Here is a 10,247-nt window from a genome sequence, read left to right on the forward strand (position 1 = left end):
AAATGTATGAGCAAACGTAACAAAGTCTAAGTCTTTATTTTAGTAGACCGGTTGTGGGCGTCGTCCAATTTAAGGTAACACGGTCAGTTCTAAACAAAGAAAAATAAGAATTTCACAACCTAGATAGGCCTAGACTACCTATCGCGAAAGGTTGCAATGTCAGTCCGATTATTTATAAACCTTATTGAAATAAGATGACGTTGGTGTGGTATAGCACTGAATAGATCTAACAGCAAGACGAGTCTTTATGCTATCTACTGAAAGACGAGGTCTTGATAATTAATTTCTTAATCAATGTACGTTAGCATTGAGCATACGATATTGAGTATCCACTACTTTGACTTACCAAAGGTGCGGGTTTTTCGTAACCCAACGATCCAGGTATATTGGGTAGTGGTGATCATTATCTAGAGGTGCTAGGATTGTTATTATGTTGAAACGTGCGCGAGGAGAGTCTCATTTGATAACATCCACAAGAGGAGCTCGAAACGAGGTTTTATTATTCGGAACCTAGCTAGTTAGAGTTTGATTACTCTATGAATAATAAATAAGAGTTTCTTGCTAAGTCCACTCTTGGAATTCAAAATATGTTAATTAATTAAGTCTATAGCTGACATTAATTAACTAATGGATGTTTCTATCTTAAGCGCGGGAAATAAATCAAATGCAATTAAAGGAAACCCGAATACTTATAATTTCGGATTTGGAAGGCAGTGCAATATTACTTCTGTAGTGGCTGCTCGTAATATTCCAATATAAGCTTATATTAAATTGTGGGTTCAATTTAATTAGTAAAAAGCTAATTGGGTGAGGTCTGTTCCAAATTCTTCCTTAGATCCCTGATTGGGCCCAATATGTGACTTATATAAATAGGAGAATAAAGGAGACAGAAAAAACAACAATTATTTTGTTAAAATTTTCGCCCCCATCTAAAGAGAGATTTCGAAAATTGTGCTCCCTCCGTGAGCAGTTTCTGTCTTCCATTATTCGAGTCCTAGTACGTTGGTGAGATTTGCCCACACAAATATCAGCGTATAGTCCGGGACACCAGTCAGAAGATCCGAGGTCTTGTATTGAAGATCTTCACGTGGAGACGGAGCAAGCCGTCAACGATTCTTGATTGAATCAACGAGGTAAATTAGCTAATTCCGCAGTAAGCATGTTTTAGGGATTTTATGTGCTAAAGCATGTTTTAATTCAAGTTATGAGCATGATACATGTGATAATTACACGAATAGATTTTGTCTAAATAATCTGCTAAATAGATCAAATTCATGTGATCCGTTATGAACGCACGCTTCCGCTGCTAGCCCCTTCAAATGTAAGGTTTACAAATGGAATGAAATTGTTATTCTTTTATTGATTTCATTCCTATGCTTGGTAACTACAAATAATATAGGAATGGAATGGAATGAAATATGAATAATTAATATGTTGATTCTATAAAAAAATTAATTAAAAAATATTAATATTTTGGATCATATTAATTTGTAATATACACATAAATGAGTGTGTGCATATATGTGCTTGTGAGTGTGTGTGCGTGCGCATATGTGCTTGTGTGTGTGTGTATGTGCATGTGTTGCTGTGTGTGTGTGCACGTATGTGTTGTTGTGTGTGTGCGCGCGTATGTGTTGCAGCTGTGTGTGCGCGCGCGAAATAGAATGGTCATTCCATAGCTAAATGGATGGAATGATTATTTCCATGTGGAATGGAATGGGAACGATGATTCCAAATGGAATGATGATTCCTAAGGATATAAAATACCAAGCAAATAAATGGAATCAGGTAGGAATGCCATTCCATTCCACCATACCAAGTAGCCCCTTAAAGAGAATCAAGTATTGCGAAATGTTGAAATTCGACGAGCATCACTTTAAATTCCCTCCGTCCCACTTTAGGAGTCCCGGTTGGAATATTCCATAAATGGTATTAGGTCCCACATTCTATTAACCTTTTTTCACTCACATTTTATTATAAAACTAATATAAAAAAGTAGGACCCACATTCCACTATCTTTTTTCACCAACTTTCCGTAACATTTCTTAAAATTCGTGTCGAACTCAACCGGGACTCCTGAAGTGGGACGGAGGGAGTATTATTTTTGTGATCATAGTGATGGGTTGTTATTTCAGAGAAGGAAATCCCAATATATAAACTGCCAAAAATATCGTAGATCCATAGTAGAATACTAATTGAAATTAATTAACACATACAATTCACATATTCTATCCATAGAGAAAGCTCGTAGGAAAATTAAATTAAATTGAACCTTAAGAATTCGGTTGGATTGTTTATTTAAAAAAAAAATAAATGAAAACACCCTACCCTATGGGTGGGGGTGACATATCATTGCAACTTAGTTCATTCCACCATTCAAAATCATCTAGACCATATTTTCATTAGCAAACTTGGGAGCCAATACATTTTCAAAATAATTAAATATATAAATCAATTCCGCTGGTCCTCGCCAAAATTCCAACCGAAATTGAACACGGTGTGCAAACAATTGAGGTAGCTAGAGTTCTTGCGGACCGGTCGCGACTGGAAATGCGGGGATATCATGAGAACATACGACGTGCTTGCAGAATTTTGCGAGCATTGTAGCAAGAATATTTTGGTTTCTTGTAACCGGTATTTTAGTGCTTGTTAAATTTGGTCGGTCAGGTTTACTGTGATGGTGTTAGAGGGTGGTCGTTGATGCCGTTCTAGTAGATAATGTTAAATGTTTTTTATATTTGAATGATTTGAAATTCACATAAATATATTTACTTTTGATTCTCTACTTGATATTTTATTTTCTTTTAAATTCCTAAGGTCTCATAACCACTATAAATACCAGGTTTTATTGTTTGAAGTCAGTTTGATTATTCATAATATTTTTCTTTTAAAGAAACTAGAGTTTCTATCCTTACTTATCCATAGTTGTATGATAATACGTTTTGCACCAGTTTTAATTTGTCTGCTACTTGTAGAGATGCCCAAGGTTTTTGGTTTGGGCGGTTAACCACGAAATCGTAACCGGCGGTTACGGTTCCGAACCGGAACCGTGAGATTTAAATCGAACCGAAACCGTCACTTTTAGAACCGTGGTTCGGTTTCGGTTCCAAATTTTAGAACCGAAATCAGACCGGAACCACGAAAAACCACCGGAAAACCGTGCAACCGAGTCAGAACTGCCAAAAAGCACCTGAAACCGGCGGTTCCAAACCGTGAAAAATCATAAAAAAATCTCCAGAAAATTGGCGGCTCCGAACCGGAACCGTAACCACGAAACACCCTCGCGGTTCGGTTCCGGTTCGACAATTTCCAAAATCAGAACCGTAACCACCGGTTCAGGAAACCGTGGGCATCTCTAGCTACTTCACATAAACAAAAGCAGCCCACTATATATATATATATATATATACACTTCCTCCGTCAACTATTAAGAGTCTCATTTCTTGGTGGCACATGTTTTAAAAAGTGTTAAAAAAAGTGGGTGGAAAAAAGTTAGTGGATATGAGTCCCACTTGTATATATTAGTTTTAAATGAAATGTGAGTGGAATGATGTTGAATGTTGGACTCCTTTCAGCATGGGCTGTGTTTGGCCCGGATTACTTACCTGGTGCGCTGGATGGCTGCCACATGGCTCCTCCACGTGGATCCCGCATTTGAGTCGTTGGATTGATGAGTGTGTTTGTTATGAGTCTGTTTGACTCTTTCCTTCTCATTCATTCACTCAATACTACTCTCTCTCTAAAACCGCTCCGCCTTCTCTCTAGTTTTCCGGCGGTTCTAGCCGGAGATTTCCATTAAGCTCTTGGTTCTACCGATGATTCTCAGTTTCAAAGAGATCTATTGGAGTAGTTTGAGTATTAGGCAACTTCTTCGGTTTCCTTCTCAAACCCTAGGGTTCGGTCTTCTTCTGTGACCAAACTAGTTGTGCTTGAAGGTGTTGTGCAAGGGTTCCTTGTGTGCAAGGCTTTGTTCTAAGAGGTGTTTGTGGATGTGCGTGTTGAGATGGTCGTGGTGTGCGGAATCAGTGAGATCTAGGGTTTCACAGATCTCTGATTGTGTGTTCGTTCAACGGTGTCCATCTTTGTGACTTGTGATGCACTTTTTATTAGCACTAAAAATACCTGCAAGTATACAAGGTCGATCTAGTATAGCTAAAGATCAGTACCGGGATATCGAACACGGAGAATATAATTGCAACTGGCTATCATATACTAAGTGTTAAATACTATCTAGAGAAACAGAGAAGTTTTGGGTTTAAATAAATAAAGCAAGTAATTTAGGCAAATAAACAATTGATTGCAATTAAGTCACAAAGATAAAGTATGAGAGATAAGAAAATTCTAGGGATGTGGGTTTATAGTTATGGTTATACACATTCCAACTACAATACCCTAGCACAATTTATACTTCAATAGAACGAGTCACATAAGTTTTGCCCATGCGGCACAAGCGTAGATTACTAACACTAGGGGCATCAATCTTAGATCCGTAACTCCTAAAAGCTCCTAAGACCCTTATAAAGTCCCCACTCTCAATTAACAGTGTCGTTTTAAGGGAAGCGGATTGTAGTGTCTACTAAATGGATCTAACTCGCCAACCTCCTCTCACGATTATGTAGGAAGTTATATTAAATTATCCAAGATTGTGTCACTCAATCATGAAGCATCATTATTTACTTAGAGAAGAAACAAAGTAAAAATAAAATGGATATTAAATAGAAAAGGAATTGTATAACTAAAGTCGTTACTAACATATCCAAAGAATCCTATGAATTTAGTTACACATAATTGAATATGCTAAAAACATAGATTGAAGTGAAGATAAATTGAACTTAAGTGCTAAAGTAAATAAAACCCAAAGGTTGAATCCTTGTACCTCTTTGTTGATCTCTTGCTTCTTTCTCCAACCCCTTGCACAATGAAGAACTCTCAAATTTATGCTACGGAATTAATTGGCAAAAAGATGATCTAGATGAAGGATTAGGGTTGGAGGAGGAGCTATGAAGGCTCCCCTTTTGGGGGCTATTGAAGGGTGAATATTATGAATTAAGTTATGGGGTATATATAGGCTTGAAAAGGATTTAAATTTGGTAAAAAGTTTCCTCCAACCAATAGTAAAGACCTCCGATTGACAGGTTTGCGCGACATTAGTAAAATGACCATAACTTTCTCCACAGACCTACGATTGAGATGATCTTGATACCAACGCGAAGATATTTTGAAGATAAAGAGAATGACATATAGAACTCCCTGATCGGACTTCAGAATAGTCGGAAAAATAAGTTTGAACACAGGCTGTAGTGCGCCGCGTTTTTGTGGCGGACCGCTGCACCTTGGCCAGCGGTCACCATGCATTGATCCGAAGTTTCTGTCTCTTGGGTGGCGGTCGCCACGCATCTCCCGGAGGTCGCCGGGCGTGTTTTCATTCCATGCACAGATTTCCCGAAACGGACTGCTACAGAAGTGACGATCGCTGAGCGTCGGCGGTCGCCGGCGGTGTTGCGGCGGTCGCTGGACGCTACCTGAAACTCCAGATTTCCTACTTCGCGTTTTGACTCCCTTTTTAGGCTCAAATATGTACATTTCTCACAAAACATGTCAAAGTACCAAAATGTATAAAATATGCAAATAATGGACATGTAATGCAACTTTGACATAAAAAATGGACCAGATAATGGCCTTAAAACCGTGCAAAATCCGAGTGTATCAACTCCCCCAAACTTACATTTTTGTTTATCCTCGAACAAAACAATAAAGACACAAGAATAGACGCACGGAATGCACAAGGACTAGACGTCGTAATTGCCACAAAAGATGGAAGAAATAGATCAAGCATGAGTTAACGCAATCAAATCAAGCAAGACTTATTAGTGCACTTTTATTACTAGCTCGTGGAACATCTTGAATTCATGCACTCACATGTGGCAAACTTCCAAAGATGGGAAGTGTTCTCTCACTCTTAAAGTGTATAAGGTAATGTGTATAAGCACTCAAATCAAGTATCATGTAAAGTTTACCATAGGCTTGTTCAAAGTCTAATCCATCCTCTACTAGATGTGATTAAGCATCAAAAGTCCGAAAGGTCTTTATTTTTGGTTTTAATGTAGGCTCTTTGGTAGGTGAGGAATATTTAGCTAAAAAGTGACTAAACCCAATCATACCAAAAGTGATCAATTTCTACCATATCAAACTTAGCACCCAGCCAACAATTCAAATCTCAGTAAACTTAGACTTTATCTATATTTCTTCTCACTTCCCAAATTCCTTTGATTTTCCTTTCTTCTTCTTCTTCTTCTTTTATAAGCATCCTTTCTAGATCAAGCACACTTTTGAATTTTTCTATTTCACAACTTGCACTTTTTTTACATTTAAGCACACTACTTTTTACAACTTTCCTCCTTATCTCTCCAATTCCTTTACAAAAGATAATAAAAACTATACTAACCCAAGGAATTGTCCCCATTTATTTTGGCTTCCAAAGAATAGACTTAAAGGCTCAAAATTGGCTCCAAATGGAAAAAATTGAGAGGGTCGAAAATTTTGGGAATAAAAGTAGCTAGGAAAAGATGACCTAACATACTCCTAAATCAACTTAAACACTACGTAAACTTAGGCAGACTATGAGCAAGTTCTAGAAACATATACATGAATGCAGATAAATCACACAAGAAAGAAATTAGGTCCGAATCTCACAAGGTAAAAGCATGATTTAAGGCGAACAAGCAATTAACTAATTATGCACCTTTTCACCAAACCATCAAATCAAGACGTTAAGCCATACTTAAACATGGATGGAATTAAATATCATCGGCAACTCGGCCTAATGTGTCCCTAAGCTTGCGTGTTTCAAAGTTCTTCATGTTAAGTTCATAACATGGATTCAACTTCGGGTTTTTCAAACAAAAACTTAAACTAAAAACCTAAAACAAAAACCTAAACTCACGGTCCACTACTTCATCCCTCCAAACTTATTTACAACAAAGTGTAAAATAAGTTTGTAGAGTCGGTAGGGACGTGAGTAAACTACTAAAAAGAAAATATACCTTGAAAAATTTCGCGTAGAGGTTGAACGGGGCGAAAATTCAAAAAATCGCGATGGAAAAAGTGTACATTTTTGGTACCTAAATTTTAAATTGTATCATACGTGGTACTCAAACTTTAAAAATATCACTACACGTCCATAGACTTTGATTTAATATCATTGGAAGTACTTTTGCACTTTTTAAATTTTTTTTGTCCAAAATACCCTCCAGTTTTTAAGGGACATTTTAGTCTATTTGTAATGAAAAGAGTTCAAATAAATTAAATTGTCCTCATATTATTGGATTGATATATCGTACACAAATTTGATTATATTTTTGTGTAAATTTAAAAAAGGAAATGATGGTAGTCTCTCTCATCGCAAATACACTAGAATGCCCCTTAAGGGCTATAGAATATTTTAGACCCAAAAAAAAGTCTGGAAAGTGCAAATTTGAGTCCCTTCAGGGATATTAGAATATTAAATCAAATCTATAAATATGTGATGATATTTTTAAAGTTTTGAGTACCACGTTTAATACCAATCCAAAGTTTAGATGCCAAAAAGTACTAGTTCACACTGAATAGTTGCCAAAAAGTACTAGTTCACACTGAATAGTTCATTAAATAAAGTAGATGCATAAAAAAACATGTGATAGAATTAACTTAGTAACTAAATTAACTTCATATATAAAATAGCACACTACTAGAAAAATTGCTTCTCAATACACTTTTTTTATCACACTTTATAAAAAGTGCCAGCATAGATGTACTATCTACACACTAGCTTTTCACTGCACTTTATAATATATTGTTACTGCACTTCAACATAAAAAGTGCCATCATAGATGTACTATCTACACACTACCTCTTACTACAGGTACCCGGTGCTGCACTTCATCAAGTGTCATTATAGATGAAGTGTCAGCACAGTAATTTTCTAGTGACAATTTTAAGTGCCATTACAAGCCAATTTTCTAGTAGTGGCAATTTCTTCGAGCAAACGTGCATGTCTGCCCTAATTTGATTTGGTCCTACATAAAGTCAACTTTTGAAATCACACCATTTTTGTCGTTTTTTCCATAACCTCTCTTAATTTTCTTCCAAAACTGAAAATTAGCTTTTGAAACTCTTACCATTTCCATCGTTTTTCCACAACCTCACTTATTTTCTTTGATTTTTCATGACAAGACCTATAAGTTTCCATGATTATCGGTAAGCCTTGAGGAGCATTGCTTAATAATTAAAAAGTTCCTTGTCCTTTTTCTAAGTGGATTTATGTGCGGTCGAATATAGAATGTATTGTGCGGACGAATTCAAATTGTTACTCCACTTTTTTGTCCATGATAATTGTACGTTCTCACCATTCATCAAATGATTGTTGGTTTCTGGGATTACAAGATAACAAAACCGGGCGTAATACAACCCAAAAGAAGGAATACAAAAAGAACTGAAGTTACAACGAAAATGAAACAACTAAATCAGTATGCTATGACAGCCGAGTCGAGGAGGCCTCTTCCCGCAAGACGAGATACGCCCCGGTAGTGCTCTCGGTTTGGCGTGTCGTCCCCAAAGGTAAAACGGCTACGTCTCTTCTGATGCAGCACCGCAATCAGCAGAGCTCCGGCGAACGGGATGGAGGAGAGGGCAGAGCTTCGACAGAAAGACAATGCAGGGAGAGGGAGAGAGCTTATGCAGAGAATGCTTGTAGGTGTGTGTCCTAATGCAGTGGTATGGCTAGCCTATTTATAGGCCAACCACCATGCAGGGTCAACCAGCCATTGAAGGCTCATCATGGCAAAAACGTAACCGACGTCGGTTACAGGCGTGTGGCTGTAATGTGCCACCCGTGTGTGGAGCGTGTGGATTTCTCACGTGGCAACCGTGACTGTGCCTCGCTTGACGACGTGTCAAGCCACTTGGATTGCTGACTCGGCGGTGGTCCAAAAAGAATAGTTTGGGCCAAGCACCAAGCCCAAAGACCACCCAAAGACCAATTGCCAAGATCCAAGTCCAAGTCCAAGTCCAAGTCCAAGTCCAAGATCAAGATCGAGATCGAGATCGAGATCGGGATCGGGCCCGGGCCCGAGGCCCGCGGCCCGCGGCCGCGAGCGCGAGCACGAGCACGAGCACGTGCACGGGCACGGGCGGGCGGGCGGCGGCGGCGGCGCGCGCGTGTGCGCGCGTGTGGGCTCTTTCACCCATCTTGGTCCACTATAATTATTAAGTAACATAAAGTCACTTAATTTATACACATTAAAGATGTGTTAATCCTCCAATGTGGGATAATTAACACTAGTTAATTATTCCCTAAGCTCCATCTCCAAGCTTTAATTAAAAGCTAATTATGCCCAACTTTAATCCACTATTTCTCACTCACCGGAAATCGGATTTGAGAAAGTGAATATACTACATTTACCTACGTAAAATGTAGATCGACGCTATGTCATTTAATTTCACAAAATTAAATGTCTCGTCACATTTATTATTTGGTCAAAATCCATTGACCGGGCATATTTAATCCATGATTTTTACAATCCCCCACATGAGTGGAAATAGCCGAATGCATATGCATGCAGACACAAGCTCAACCCTCGCGAGGTATATAAGCATAAGGATAGGTAGTTGTTGACTTTGAACCCTCCATAGTCGACACCATCGGATACACAGGCGGCTTAGTAGCGCGATGCTTTGAACTAATCCCCCACGGCGTGCACCGAGACAATGGTGTTAACACTTAAACACCTCAACCTCATCCGTTCTCACGTTTTGTGTCCATTGCGGTCTTGGACACCACTTTGGATTCATAAGTGCGTTTTTTATGAAGCGACCACACTTCGCACTTACATAGGTGATTCTTAGTCAAGTACCTTGCCATACTTGGTCTCTTTGAGAATTCCATCTCTTTGAGATCCTTAAGAACCATTAAAAGTCATAGACTTAGCCTTTACCACGAGGCAAGTTCTCCAACACTCTATTGCTCTCTAGGGAATAGATATAGTTTGAGTGTTTTTCCATGAACTCTCATAGCTTAGTTGTCCCTTTGAACCAAGTTCTTGGGATCTCCAGTCATCATGGTTGGGTTACCACTATGACAATTCTTTAGTTTGTGGATTTCAAACCCATTCCCTCTAGCAACTTATTCATTTGATCACGGTTTAACCCTTTGGTTAGCGGATCCGCTAGATTATCTATTGACTTCACATAGTCAATTGTGATCACCCCTG

The sequence above is a fragment of the Salvia splendens genome, chromosome 12, assembly GCF_004379255.2.
Source record: "Salvia splendens isolate huo1 chromosome 12, SspV2, whole genome shotgun sequence".
Classification (NCBI taxonomy): domain Eukaryota; kingdom Viridiplantae; phylum Streptophyta; class Magnoliopsida; order Lamiales; family Lamiaceae; genus Salvia; species Salvia splendens.